Below are 15,682 nucleotides of genomic sequence, written 5' to 3'. Positions count from 1 at the left end.
GAAGAGCGTTACCCCAGGCAGGCACGTGGCATCAGCAGCACTGCAGAGCGTTCTGGACAATGTGGCCCCCATTATGCTGACAGGCCTGGGCCTTTACAGGTGACCACCAACTGGGTTGCCCTGGGAAGGAGCAAGTGAGGAAGCCATCCTCAGCTCTGTGCTGAGGCTCTGTGCTGACCACAGTCACCACAACGGCAGCAGGATGGGGTGTAAGTCAACGTGTCTAAAAGTCTAACAGGACCCATCCTTGGACCCGGTGGGCTGGCACCCAGGGTGCACACAGAGGAGACAACTCATTCAAGCTCATGTAGGGCTGGCACAGGAATTTGAAAGTAAATCCACTGAGCAAGATAAAACTCTAGACACAGAAATCCAAAGAAGAAAAAAAAAAAAAAAAGCTAGATTTAATGGCCCCAGACAAAAGGCCAGAAAGTAGAGCTTGAAGCTAAGCTGTGGACCAAGGCAGCAGTACAGAGCCTCCACATAAACACGCAGGGCTTATCCTCAATACAAAGACACCAGGACGTCTGTGAAAATAAGCCTAATTTCTAAGCCCGATGGCCATAGGGGCTAAAACTCCTAATCTACTCCTGCCCTGAGACTGGCTAAATAATAGAGGTGGTCAAACTTCATCAAGGAAGACCCAGGTGTTGGAACCCAGGAAACAACAGCCAAAAGTGGTGTCTGCTGTTTTCTTAAGACCATGGTGGAAGAGCCTTTATCAAAGTGTTCTTTATAAGCCCAAAGTCTCCTGACCTCCCCATACACATTAATGATATTTCCTTTCTTCCAAGGAATTAACAAGTGATGATTATTCTACTAAACTAAAGTGAATGGCACTAGGATCCTGTGTACATTTACCGGAAGGTTCTTTTCACAGATGCACCAAGTAGAGTATCTACCACTGGCCAAGGTTCTGTGAGAAACGTCTGCCGTACATGTGACAGCTTGCGGTTTACTCTCGATTGTCATGAAACAGAGTAGAATCATGGAAGGTGACAAAATGAGGCCATCAAACTGGATTCACCCCCGTCTAATTGGACCTCATCACAGCCCATCATTTTGGTCCTCAAAGAAATCAAAAATGGGTTGGAAATGTCCTTGTCCTCTTCATGAAAATCATTCAGTGCTGAGAAAAGTCCTGCACCCACTATTCCTCCCCCAACTAAGAAGTGGAGAGTGTAGATTGTCTAGATTTTGAGAGAATTCGTCTTACTCCCAGGAGGGCCAAAGTCACACAATCTGGGAGCTGAAATCCATGTGAGGAAAACCAAACACGGCTCTATGTGGTTTCAAGCAAAGGATCTGTGGTCAGTGAAATAGCCCCTTGACAGGTCTCTAGTCTCCTCGAATCCTAGAATTTCAACTCTTTGCCAAGTAAAAACAATAAACTTTAGCCTCAGTCTCTGCTAAATGGTCATCCTTGTATTTGTAATCATCTAGGAAACTTAGAGTACATACAAGGAGAAAGCACGCTCCCGCAGAGCGCCAGCGGGTCAGATACCCTTCACAATGCATCAATTCATTTGAGGTGACCTTGAAAAAGGATTTAACTCCAGTTGCTCTAATTCTCTATCGATCAAAGAAGCTTTTCATTCTTGCTTGAGTTTTTAAGCAGTATTTTTCTACTGAGAGTGCATATGCTCAAAGCTTGACATAAACATGCTGCTCATTTACATTATTCATATTTAGCTAACACAGGCAGAATGCCTTCTAAGGGCAAGGTACCAAGATAGACGCTTTTACACTCACTAACACCAGGACCCACCTTTTGATACCCCAAATCCTTCGGGACTCTGCACCAAAGGAAAGATGATGAAGACTAGTGTGCCTCAAAATCTGAGTGGATTGGGACACATGCTGATTCACACAAGTGATCACACAGGTACATTCAGGTCCAAGTTTTTACAAGTCCCCAAATGCCTTCTCCCCTTGCAGTATTTCACAGCTTCTCCCTTGGGTAGTCCTATCCCCTTGCCATAACAACTCCCATCACATGCAGTTGCCATGGCAAGCAGAGGAGGCATTATTAAGAAAGATAAGAGCTGAGACCTTAACTTCTAATTCAACCTTGGTAGTTTATTTTTTCTCTTGAGTTCTTTGTATTTTATGACCGACTTCATTTGCCTATGAACTCCAAATGGTTTCCAGATGGATCTGGACTTTTTCAGATGTGTAGGCAGCAAAAGTCCTCCTCGTCTTCCCTCTTATTCAGCAGCAATAGATAAAAGTACCAACACCATAGAACCCGTGGGCCAATTATGACAGTGTGATGCAAAATTAGTCTAAGACAAAAGAGCAACATATTTAGCACTGCTGACCTTATAAAAGGCTGTAAAAGTGTTTAATAATGGAGAAACAAGTAAGAAAATCACAAATGTTAGTCAATGGAGACTTGACTCCAGGTTTAAGTAGGGAATTCCAAATAGCTCTCTCAATTCCAATCAAAAGCACTTTGTGCATTTGAATATGTCAACTTCTTTAATAGGATAAAATAGCAACCATGTAACAAGGCTGGTACTGTCACATCCACGTTACAGGTAAGAGAGCTGCAATTCAGAGTCATCAAATTACTTGCTGAGGACTGTTCCAGGTGACAAACAATAGACACAGATTTCTAGACTTTGATTCTGCCACACTTCAAGGCATTTCCCACTGCTTCATCTATACTCTTCTTCATAGATGAATGCTTTGCATTTGCTGCAAGGTGGTCTTTTGCCAGTTTAAATAGCATGAGCAAGACTTAGTGTTGCGGAGCCACCACTGGGGGTGGCCCTGCCATGCAGAGCTGTGATATCACACCCCTAATCCAAGCTTCTCTAAGTGCCACCAGAAAGGACCCTGAGCCTGGCACATTTTACTCCAAGTGAAAAGTGGTTCTCACACTTGCTGCACATTGGAAACACCTGCTAGGGTCTAAAAGGAGTGACTTCTTGGGCTTCCCTGGTGGCGCAGTGGTTGAGAGTCCGCCTGCCGTTGCAAGGGACACAGGTTCGTGCCCCGGTCTGGGAGGATCCCACATGCCGCCGAGCAGCTGGGCCCGTGAGCCATAGCCAATGCGCCTGCGCGTCCGGAGCCTGTGCTCCGCAGGGGGAAAGGCCACAACAGTGAGAGGCCCGCGTACCGCAAAAAAAAAAAAGAAAAAAAAAAAAGAGTGACTTCTTGATCCCAACCCCTTAAATTCACTTTTAATTGGTACAGAGTGTGGGTTGGGCACCAGGCTTTTAAAAGCTCCCCAGATATTTCTTGTATGAAGCAAAGTTACAGAACCACAGCTCTGAAAGTTTCAAGGCAGGTTAGATTCTATAACGGTTTTCTCTAAACCCTGTAGTGCATGAGAAACACCTGGATATCCTGGTAAAATGCACATTCCCAGGTCCATCCTGTGATACTGATTCAGTGAGTCTGGGATGGAAATCCAATGGTTCTGATGTAGCTAGTTGATAGCTGGTGATCTTTGGCTCCTAAAATGTGGACAGATTAGACACATGGCTTATCTCAGGCTCTTGGAATCAACTGACCCCTCTTAACTATCACAACTTCCAGGTAGGTTTATTTCTGAAACTCAGTAACAATTACACATACTTTCCTCATCACAATTTGGCTGATCTCTTAGAGAGAAGAACACACTGGTCCCCACCAGCCTATTTGAAGAGGACCATCCTACGTTGGCAGCTGTCAGGCAGTGATGCATGGTTCATCCAACTCTGGAGATCTGCACTGAATCCACATCACTGCTTAGAAATTGCCTTTCTGTTAATTTCACTTTCTTCCCTCAATCGCTTCTTTAGTCTCATTATTTTGACAGGAGGACTTGAGATATCAGGTTGATGCAAAAATTTTGGCAAAGCTCCTTATCTGCTTACAGAATCTTCCAAAACAAGAATCAGTGACTGGCTTACTAATAAAATGTCATTGGAAAGGTCTAGCATCAGCTTCCGCTCTATTTGTATCATTTGCTTTTAATTTTTGGAACCACCTGTGCCCTCCCCTTTCCTCGCAGGCCCCTCCCTTAGGAGCCTGAGGCTAAATTAGCTTTTACTTCCCTCATCAAATCAAAACCTATTCTACAGAAAGGGCCTAAAACTCATTAGCTCCTTGATATGAGATCTTTAGAATAACTTAAAATGCTACCTCTCTGGGCTTCCCTGGTGGCGCAGTGGTTGAGAGTCCATCTGCCGATGCAGGGGACACGGGTTCGTGCCCTGGTCCGGGAAAATCCCATATGCCGCAGAGTGGCTGGGCCCGTGAGCCATGGCCGCTGAGCCTGCGCGTCCGGAGCCTGTGCTCCGCAACGGGAGAGGCCACGACAGTGAGAGGCCCGCGGACCGCAAAAAAAAAAAAAAAAAAAAAAAAAAAAAATGCTACCTCTCTTAGTGAAGTTCATATTTATGCCTGATTACAAAAAGGTGTGTAAGAAAGTAGAACCCAAATTGAATGTTTATTGGACACTACCATGTACTCTGTGAGGAGCAGGGAGACGAAGAGTGTGACAAAGCCCTGATTTTAAAAAGCTTGCAACTCTGCGGGAGATAACATATTAAGCCAAGGCATGTCCTGCGGTGAACTTGAACAGCAAAAGATTTAAGAGCCATTGGTTTTGTCAGCCACGCCCCTTGTTTGCTTTCCCCTTTGGGAACTGTTGGGTCCACACTGCCTCTGATCCTTTCCCCCAGATAAACAAGTTTCTTTCTTTCCATCTAGCACTCAGCAGTGGATAAATCAAGCTATGGTTGCCTAAATGCTGCTTAGGGTCTTGGGCCTGTTCTCATTTCGACTTTGCCCCACTTACCCAGATTTTTGGATTCTATTCTCCCACCCAAACTCACCCCTTGATCCTGTGGACTTGATGTCAGCATCTGGTACCCCCTGCTCTTTGCCCCTTGACTCCAATTAATCCCTCATGGACTCTGCTGGGAATCCTCCTGTCCCTCCTCCCCTTCCATCCTCCCCAGCACTTCCTTCAAGATATGGTCCCACAGCTTCCTGCAATGGTCAGATCTGACCAGCTCCTATCTGGGGGATTGCTTGAAGGGGCTAGATTGACACTCATTACAGAGACTAATTATAGGCATTCCTCCTTCTAAACTCAACTTGTAAGAGAGTATTATACTGAGTGTCCTGAAGGAGGCCATTCAGATCAGGAGGACCTGGGTTCTAAGGCAGATCTAGTGGCCAACAAAGCAACTTATTTCAGATTCAAGTGACATCTGAGAAAAGTACACCACAGATTTTCCTTGAAACTCTAGGTGCATTGTCACCTTAATGCTTTCTTTTGGATTCAGGACATTGAGGCTGTATTAGTATATCCTATAGCTTAGGAATATAATGAAAATTGTAAAGTATTGATAAATTATAGCTAAAATCAAAATATTTTCTAAGCTATGAAAGTTGCTATGAGCTGAATTGTGCCCCACCCCCCAAAAAAATCATATGTTATAGTCCTCATCTCAATATGATGGTGTTTGGAGAAGGAGACTTTGGGAAATAATTAAGTTCAAATGAGATCATGAGATTGGGGCCTTCATGATGGGATTGGTGCTCTTGTAAAAAGAGATACCAGAGAGCTTGTTCTCTTTATCACCTCCCTCATCTCCATCTGTGCGTGTGTATATGTGTGTGTGTGTGTGTGTGTGTGTGTGTGTGTGTGTGTGCATGTGTACACAAACACAGAGGAAAGGCCATGTGAGGACAAAGCGAGAAGGTGGCCATCTGTAAGCCAGAAAGAGAGCCCTCATCGGGAACTGAATTGGCTAGCACTTTAATTTTGGACTTCCCAGCTTCCAGAACTGTGAGAAATCAATTTCTACTGTGTCAGCCACCCAGCCAATGGTATTTTGTTACTGTAACCTGAGCTAACTAGCATAAAAGGTGAGACAAGCCCTGTCTTTTATAACAGGTCTGACCCAATTTTCAGTATTTCCACTTACTGGAATTATGTAAAAATAGAACCTTTGGTTGTTCTTTTGCTTTAGAATATTTCTTATTTGGGAACCAATGGACCTCTGCTCAGTCATAGGTTACTGCATTCATTCTTCACCTGTCCTTAAAGAAAAAAATTTAAGTTAACTGAATGGTGAGATGGATTAAATTACTCTCTAGGGCTGTGGAGGGTGTTTCATGCTCCCTAGATGGTATATAAATGCCTGAACATTTGTATACAAATTGAGGAAACATGCAAATCAGTAATCTGCGACTAAAAAGATACAGAAATGATCTTGCAAATTGCATTTAAGAAAAAAAAAATGGCAGTATCCAGTTGATAGACACAAAAGAACTTTGATGAAAGCAGCTGTTAAATTGTTAATTTAACATAAAGATGGAGCTGATGATTCAAAAATGATCAACTAGGTTGAAGATATTCTGTACTCTGAATAGCATAGACTGTGCAGCATTCAGCCTTATCCACTGCTATAATTGGGGGTTGCATTCTATCTCCATTAGCAGAACTGTTAATAAATCACAGAAGCAAGAAATGAGGAATTGAAAATCTCCAGGTGTTTGATAATGCCCCAAATATCCTCCCCACATGTTCCCCAGAAGTCATGTGAGTTCATAAAATGACGTGGTGATCACTCACTCTGGATACTGCCTCACTTCTACAGGATAAATTAAAATACAGGTTAGGATCATTGCAATGATTCCTCTTGCCTAACCCTCAGGACTTTCTTAAATTCTTTGCATACATTAGGTATATTGGCCCCTTGGTCATTCCTTCTCTGACACTTCTTTTTCATTATGAAACACACACACACACGCACAGAGAAGATCTGAGCTGTGACTAGAATGGTGAAGGAACTACTTATGAGAGATGTGCTTGTGTGATCTCCATGCTTCATGGAGAAGCTGTTATTCAAAGGACTATGCTTAGTGTGATGACTGAGAAAGGATGAGCTGAAGGCTGTAATTAGAATGTAAACTCAAGCCTTGGCACCTACTAGTAACTGAGTGAGCATCAGAGGTGAAACGGCTCGTCAGAACCAATCTTACAAAGCACGTATAGTTTTCTGTGAGATAATATGCAAAACAGGGGACCTGGGGATATTTAAGATTCAGGTCTTGAGCTCTTGGGGTCTTTGCCATGGTATATGATGCCTTTCAATAATCCTAGGAACAAAACATTAAAAGGGCAGAGGTGAACTTGTCATCACACACAGGTCGCCTGACCATTAGGACCATGCCCTTTATTCTTATCCAACATGATGTTGATAGTAAAATCTTCTTTTTCTTTTTCCAATCAACTTCTAAATCGAGGTAATCTAACCCTGATTTGTAAGTGTGTTTTCCAATGGGTTTTATAAAATACTCTGCAAATGATCAGGAAATGGAAAAACCCTTGATACTTCTCAAAAACTGTGAAGATACATAAATCAACCCTCTTGACAAGACGGTCTGTATGCAATGCTTTCTACCCAAGAAGGAGCATCATGTGACATTAACACAGGGCTCTTCCTGCCTTTGAACAGACAAGGCAACTGCCAAGTGTTTTGTTTTGAGAAAAGACCAAAGTCCCACCCGTCCACAGCTATTCCCACCAAGATGTAGATCTCGGTTTAGAGTCTTCTTCTTAAAAAATTCTGAAAGTTACAATAGATCCAGGAAGGAAGGAGGTTGTCACCAGAAGACCCTCTACATTAAGGAGAGATGAAAGGAGGAGCCCCTCCCTCTTCATGTGGCACAGTTTTGGGGCAGAGCACATGCACACACCTCTGTACACATTCCCAAATATATCTGACTCAACTAGCCATTTTCCTGGTGTCATGATGTTTATGCAACAACAGATGAGAGGCAAACATATTTTGACTCTAAGAGCATCTTATCAGGCAGAGATATGATTGTGAAGAAGCTGTTGGGGGTCCAGGATTCAGAGGCAAACTGCTAGTTTTATCTTCCTAAACTTCATTACCCTCATTTACTCATTTTATAATCAGGACAATAATAGCTTTTGCATTATGAGGATTAGATAGCACATTAAAGTACCTGTTGCAAAATAAGTATCCCCCCCCAAAAAAAATTATTAACTGTTTCGATCTATCTATCATCTTCTATCAACTTATATTAGAGAAAGATGTATAATCCCCTCAAAAATTACAAGAATAAGATGATAGTGACTAAGCTAAGAGAAGCTTGGATTTCTATTAAAAAGAAAATAATTCTTATTTAACTCATACAGGTGATTTTAAAAGTAGCCAAGTATGTGTGGATAGTATTACTAGCATTTGGTAGAAAAATTGTATTAGAGCAATAGTAATGATAGTTCTATTTACTTTAGCTGAACAAATCATCTCAGAGGACTACATCCAATTTTGATTTCTACTTATTAATATATATTTAACAGAGAGGTACAAGAGCATACTCAAAGAAGAGCAACCAGATAATCAAATTTCAAATCAAGATATGAAGAAACAGGTGCTGAGGATAAGGGTATAAAAAATATTCAGATGCATAATATAATTATCTTCAAGAATTTGTTAGACTGACATGGGAAAATGGTTAGACATACTTCAAATAGTTTTATGTAGTAAGTGATCTGGAGGAAGATAAAAGAAACAGAAATGACCTCAAAATAGGGAGAGCATTTCTAATAGTTGGAAATACTTACATAATGCAGGACTCCTTGTAAGATATAAAAACTGCTCAGTGTCATTCTATTCAACAAAAATTGTCAGATGCATATTCTTCACAAGGCACCCTTTTGCTACGGTAAGGATTCAAGAAATCTACAAGGTATTGTTCCTGTCCTTGGGAAGTTTGTAGTCTTGCAGCCAAAACAAGTACTGAATAATTATATGATTCAGCAGAACATGTTGCATGATGAAAGTAAGGTAGGAAGACAGTGTTAAAGGAGAGAAAGGGAGAATGTTTCTTCTGTATTCATTAAAATGGTAGGTTTCTCTCCCTGTTCCCCAAAAGAAAAGTCTCTGAAATTTAGGTGATGAAAAAAATGTTTTATTTCGGATAGAAAAAGATAAATGCTGAAGTCAGATGTAAGAATAAGACTTGACAATTAACAAGGAGAGAAGAAAGATAAGTATTTTTTTATTCTACATTGTTCACTATGCATTCTCAAAGAATGTCTTTTAAAGGATGTAATTAGGGGAAATGAGGTGCAAAATTTCATGTACAAAAATGATCTTGTTAGGGGAATTTTAGGCAGATAGTGCAACTGAAAAAAATTGAATTCTAACTCTCTATTAACTCAATGTCATTATCATATATCCCTGACCCTTCTTTGTATCTTATTCCAGTGGAGTTTTAAGAAAATCGGGAATTTAAATAAATCTGCTATGCAAATCTCCCTTTGATCACAATTATTTGATTGCCATGTTTTTTTTTTCTCATTTAAGCAGTGGCCAAATGTTATCACAATCTTGAATAATCATAATTTTGAATAATCCAACGCCTCTTGTTTGATACTTATTGATCAGTCACTTTCTTACCCATATTTATCAAGTTCAAGAGCTTGGATGAAGTAAGTGCTCATCACAGAGATTCTTTTTCCCCAGCTGCCATCATGGAAGGAGTCAACCTGAGCGCTAACAACCTAACCCTCCATATCAAAGAGCAGAATACTAAGTGGGCTGACACTCAGACATGGATGGTTCTGGGACTCTGTTTGCAAAACCTGTTTCTCAACTCTAACCTCTTAGTTTCTGCCAGTGGAAAGCTAAATACCCCAACACTCAAAATCAAATTAGTATGCATGGATTTTTAACCATTATGGGGAAGCAGGTATCAGAGTAACATATATTATAAACCTAGGAAAGTGGAAAATATTTCAAAATGCCTCTAGAATTATCTTATTAAACTTGGTCTCTATTCATGACAAATCCAACAAAATTCCAGGTGATTCTTATTTTGACATTCTTTTCAATAAGCGTTTTATTGAATGTTTTCTATGTGCCAGGATTTGCCAAGCAATAGAAAAACTCCCACAAATACTTCCAGACTATGTGGGAGAAACATACAAGGACAAGGACATCAATGGCCCCCCTATGGCATGGTAAGTTCTGGAATGGAGATAGCATAGGGTGATGGGGTACCCTACCTGATGGGTCTCTAAATCCCATGGGACATGCAAGGCAAAACTTCCTGAAACAGGTTACACTTATACTAGCTTTGGGAGAGAAAAGAGCAAGATTTAAAAAGAAAAAAAAAAAAAAAAAAAAAAAAAAAAAAAAAAAAAAATATATATATATATATATATATATATATATATATATATATATGGAGGAAGGACAATCCTAGCAACTCTGTTATTCCATCATAGGTTATAGCAATTTATGACTCAGAATGTACATTTGCAAAAACCACTGTTTACTCAGAGTTATGACCCATCTCTATCTGTTAGAATGCACAGTTAAGCATGGTAACGAGGGGGGAGGGGTCATTCATTCCACAGGTGCAGGCTGATAGTCATTGCAGGCTTTTGTTCATGGGAGAACACATAGAACAACTGAGATGTAAGAAAGTTATTTTATACTTAGAATGCTTCTTTATGACCAGAGTCAAATATGTGCAGAAATGACAAGAGAAGAGATTAGGAAGGTAATAAAAAATGAGACTGTGAAGAGTATTGTGAACTAAGGATTCAAACTTTATTCCAAAAGCTATGATGAGCTAATGACGGGAGGTACAAAGATGAATAACATTGCATTGCTAGTAGAAATAACATCAAACTAATGCAAAACCATGCAGACAGTAAAAAGATCAGTGGTTGCCAGTGGTTGGGGGTGGATGAATAAGTAGAGCACAGAGGATTTTTAGGGCAGTGGAAATACTCTCTACGATACCATAGTGGTGGATACATGCCATTATTCCTTTGTCCAAACTGACAGAATGTACAACACTGAGAGTGAGCCCTAAGGCAAACTATAGACTTTGGGTGATCATGATGTGCCAATGTAGGTCCATCAGCTGTAACAAATGGACTACTCAGGTGTGGGATGCTGGTGGTGGGGAGGCTGTGCATGTGTGGGGCCTGGGGTCTGTGGGAACTTACCGTACCTTCCTCTCAATTTTGCTGTGAACCTAAACCTGCTTTAAAATAATAATATCTAAAAAAAACAGATTGCCTTTCTGAAATTAAGAAAAACAGTAACATCGAACTTATTATAATGTGTGCCCTTATTTTTGGCTCAGAAAGTCTGAAGAACATAGCTGTTCTCCCTGACTCTTCATCATATGATTCCAGCTGTCGTCCTGCCCTCTGCTCTCTGCTCTCTTGGGAGACAGGTGCCTACCATCCACCCACTGGTGGGTGCATGACCAGGGTCAGTACAGGTGAGTTCTTTTTCCCTCCACAAAATTCTTTCCCTTCACTAGGTTCAACTGATTATATTCTTCATAAAAATACCTAGATATAGTATTTCATTATTTTTGATAGCAACTGAAAACATGGTAAAAATATGGTTCTCTCTACTCAAGTAACCTGTAAGCATGGTGTTGGTGGTTTGGGCCTGAAGGAGGAGAGATGCAGATGATGAGGAGGAACTGAGGTAGAAGAAAAGCATCCACTATGTCATTCCAGTAATAGCGACATCACATCTATCATTCTCTCCTCTTGCTCCCCCTTCATTGCAACATGGGATGGGGCTGGGTGGGGGGGAGGTGGAAACATCGGAGGTGTTAGGAGAGCTCACCTGCCAGGGGCATCGGGTTTTCACAAACTGAAGCAATCGTGGAACATACAGGTTTACGGTAAAATATATCTATCCTGGAAAAGGAGGAAGTTGACAACCAACCTCCTGGCTGTGCTCACCGCCTGCCGAGCTGCGCCTTGCACGGCTGTGTCCTGAGGACCTAGAGAGCAGAGGATGAATATGAAAAGATAATGACCTCATATCCCAAGAAACTAGACTCACATGAGGCGTGGCTCCATAGAGACAGGAGTCACACACCCAGCCTGGAGGCGCTTGGAACCCACCAATACCTGAGATAGGCGGAGGCCTGGAGTGGGTACCTTCTTCAGTGTCTTGTTCTCTTCTCTCATGTTCAAGTAGAGCACAGAGAAAGCAGTGTGAGCTTGAGTTACAAATCTGGACTCAAACAAAAATCTGCGTGGCATTTTGCAAATTGTTTAACCTCTCTGAGGCTCAGTACCCTGATCTGGGAGACAGAGATTAGAAAACGTTTTTCAAAGTGTTGATGTAAAGTAAAATAGAGAATGTAAGGAACTTAACGCAGAGTCTAGACTATTCCAGGTGCTCCATAATTTTAATTTCCATCCATTTCTCTATCCCTTCCTCTTCCACGAGAACTGGAAACAGAAAAAGTGCAGGTTTTAGCATTAGAATCTATGCTTTTGTGGCTTTTTTTTTTTTTTTTTGGTCTGTTCTCAGAGAGATAGATTCAATCTAAAATTTAGTTCTACTGTATGCTTCCCTAGAAAATAAAACATAAAAAAAAAAAAAAAAAGGTACAGTTTTCTCTTCACAGGCAACCGAGGGGGAAATATCCATCGAGTTCTCACCTCTGGGAAAAATAGGTAGATCCATGATAGCCCAGAGTGGTCTGGGCTGAAGTGGGATCCTTTTCTGATTACCCACTGCCCTATTATAAGCCATCATTGATCTTCAAAATGCTGCAACCTGTGAAATAATGACTACGTTTCTGGGGTTTCAAAGAAAAATTCAACAGAAACAGTCCTGGATATATTGCATCATTTTAAAGGAAAACTGCACTTTTTGTAAGACATTGGTTAAAAAGTAGTATTAATTATATTTTTGGTTAATCGATATTGCATATATCATATACTTACCTACATTTTGGTCCTGTTGCCTGATACCATCTCTTTTGTTTTGCCCCTTTTAACTGTATAAACTCTTCAGTTTTAATATTCATTTCCTGTTTTGCATGTATTTAATATTACAAACCCTACAAAGTCCTCTTTTTAAAAAGAGTGAACATATGAACACATGTATCATTTATACTTATGACTGGATTTTGGGGGGTCACATGCATTATTTTTACTCCCTGCATATCTGGAAGAGGAAAGTGTGACCTATTTCATTCATACACGCAATGTTTTATTCATTACTATAAACAACGTTAAAAATGAGTACCTATTGTTTAAATATTGTTTGTTCAGTGAAAAAATGCAGTGAAGTGAAAAGCCAAATATCTATAGAACCCAATGGTGTTATAAAGACAAAGCATGTTAAGTATACAAAGAGTGTAGACCTTCTAAAGTTGCCAAGTTCTTCTAGAAATAGTGCACTGTGTACACCTCTCAAGACCCTAAGTACCACTACTTACTCACCATCCACTTCTTTTATTGTTTCTAACTAGCAAACATCAGAGCTGTCTCGGTAAGAACTCTGGGTAAAGCTAAAGGTATTTCCCATTATATACCCTGCTTTCCTTCTCACACAAATCTCCAGAAACACAAAAATGCTAGTGTGAACTCTGTGACTTTGAAGTGCTGCGGTCAGTAGCTATAGGTAAAGCTGTATTTAATAGTTAACCTTGAGTTAATAAGTTTATGTCACTAACCCTTGTGTGAACCATGTCGTTCCAACTGTTTCCATTTAATAGTTTTCTCTCAAACAAAGGCACATCAGACTGATCGGTACTGCGGGTTAGTATAAGATGTACAAATAATAAATTGTTTTTGGCATTCTGGGTCTAGATTCACAGTGGTTTTTAAACTTGACTACCCATCGGAATTACCAAGGCGATTCCAGTATATAGTCAACTTTGAGGACCATTGATTTAGAGAAAGGAGGATAGAAATAAGCTGGAAAAAACCTTCTACATAGTTGTGGTCCTGGTCATTCATTGCACCACGTGAATCCGAAACATGAAGACTGAGATATTTCTTTTAAAGAATTTTCTCTTCTGTATTTTTAGTTTTCCCAAAGATTCCATTTTTAAACCTAACCATAAGTATCACTTTTTGTCATAAAGCTGAATTTGCATTTTCCAAAGGAATATCATGAAAGCATATGGAAAGTCGTAGGTATAAAATAAGAAATTAGAGAAGCAAGGAAGATTCTCTTGGACTACTCTTCCTCGATAGACCAAAGTTAACCTAGACACTGAGGGACATAGAAAACAAACTGATGGTTACCAAAGGGGAAGGGAGGGGAGGGGGATGGATAAATTAGGAGGTTGGGAGTAACATATACACACAATTATATACAAAATAAACAACCAGGACCTACTGTATAGCACAGATAACAGTACTCAGTATCCTGTAATAACCTATAAGGGAAAAGAATCTGAAAAAGAATATATATTATATTATATTATATTATATTATATTATATTATATTATATATTATATATGTATGTATAACTGAATCACTTTGCTGTACACCTGAAACAAACACAACGTTGTAAATCAAGTATACTTCAATTAAAACAAAAGGTCAGAAGATTAGTGGAATCACTGGTCTCACTGAGGACAAATAAGATAAAAACAAGTTTAAAAACAAATTAAGTTGATTAAAATCACATTGAGTCCCTGGTGGCTGTCTCCTGGCCTCAGAATTACAGGAAGGAGAAATTCCTGCTCCAGCCACAAGGTGGCACATGGGCTTTGCACGGAGTCCTCCCAGAGGTCCCAGGAACACCCCTGGCCTGAGAAGCTGACAGTTCACTGAAAATTCAAGGAGGCCCCTAGCAAATCCCAGAGTGGGTAAACCGAACAGGGAAACAGAAAGCCTACCACTCTGCAAAGCAGGGCTGAGATTTAGAGGACAAGGTCTAAGCATTTTACATTGGGGGTTTGGATGCTTTGACAGAAACAACTTCAGTGGAAAGGTAGGGATGGTGCTGGTGGCCCTGTGATGGGCTCCATCTCAGGCTCATGGTGTATTTAAAGAGAGTAAAAAAAATACAAACCAACCAGTTCTAATTTTACTTTTAAAATAATAATAATATTAAGTAAATCTAAGGGTTTTTTTTAATTCTTTAAAACTTCATGGAAGAAGAGATTGAATCTTGATTACTTGCCATGTTTTCTCCAAGGATTACATAGTAATCAGCACACAACCAAAGTCTGATTAGTATTTGTGCTTGAGTGGAAATAGCACTTGAAATACTACTGAAAAAGAAAGAATGGCAAAGATATAATTTGAGTTGCCTCAGGAGGGCCTGGGATGTAATAAAAGCATAATCTGAATTTGACCTAAGGTAGATCTGGGTTCATATCCATACTTGGCCACTTACCTTGATCGTGGACAAGCTATACGATGACTCTGAGTGTTTACTGAGCTTTAGAATAAGGGCTGGAATGTGTAATAATGCTTCTATCTCAGGGTGGATGCAAAGATTAAAGAAAAGAAGAAGTAACACACATACCAAGTGGTAAGTGCTCAAGAACCAATAGATACCTCCTTTACAAAATTTCTATATGAGAAACGCATTCTATGGTGCTAAACAACCAATTTTGACTTTGAGGCCAGAGCCATGCAAAATTGTTCTGTGACCTGCAAATAAATTTCCAGATGGCGGGAGTCGCTGGAGCATATGCTCTGACCATCTGGCAAGTTCCCATTGTGCCACTGCCAAGTGAGCGCCCCTTTCCTGTGCCTCTGAGAAGCCCTGGGACTTGGATTCACATACATTGCAGAGTAAGTGTTCCCTGAACACAGTGGAGCTGGGGCATTCTGTGAAAATCATGGTATCCGAGCAGTTTGCCAAGAGTTAACCTGAATCTATCTCACACCAAGCCTCC

The sequence above is a fragment of the Lipotes vexillifer genome, unplaced genomic scaffold (assembly GCF_000442215.2).
Source record: "Lipotes vexillifer unplaced genomic scaffold, Lipotes_vexillifer_v1.1 scaffold356, whole genome shotgun sequence".
Lineage (NCBI taxonomy): Eukaryota > Metazoa > Chordata > Mammalia > Artiodactyla > Lipotidae > Lipotes > Lipotes vexillifer.
Note: the sequence above shows the minus strand (reverse complement) of the source record.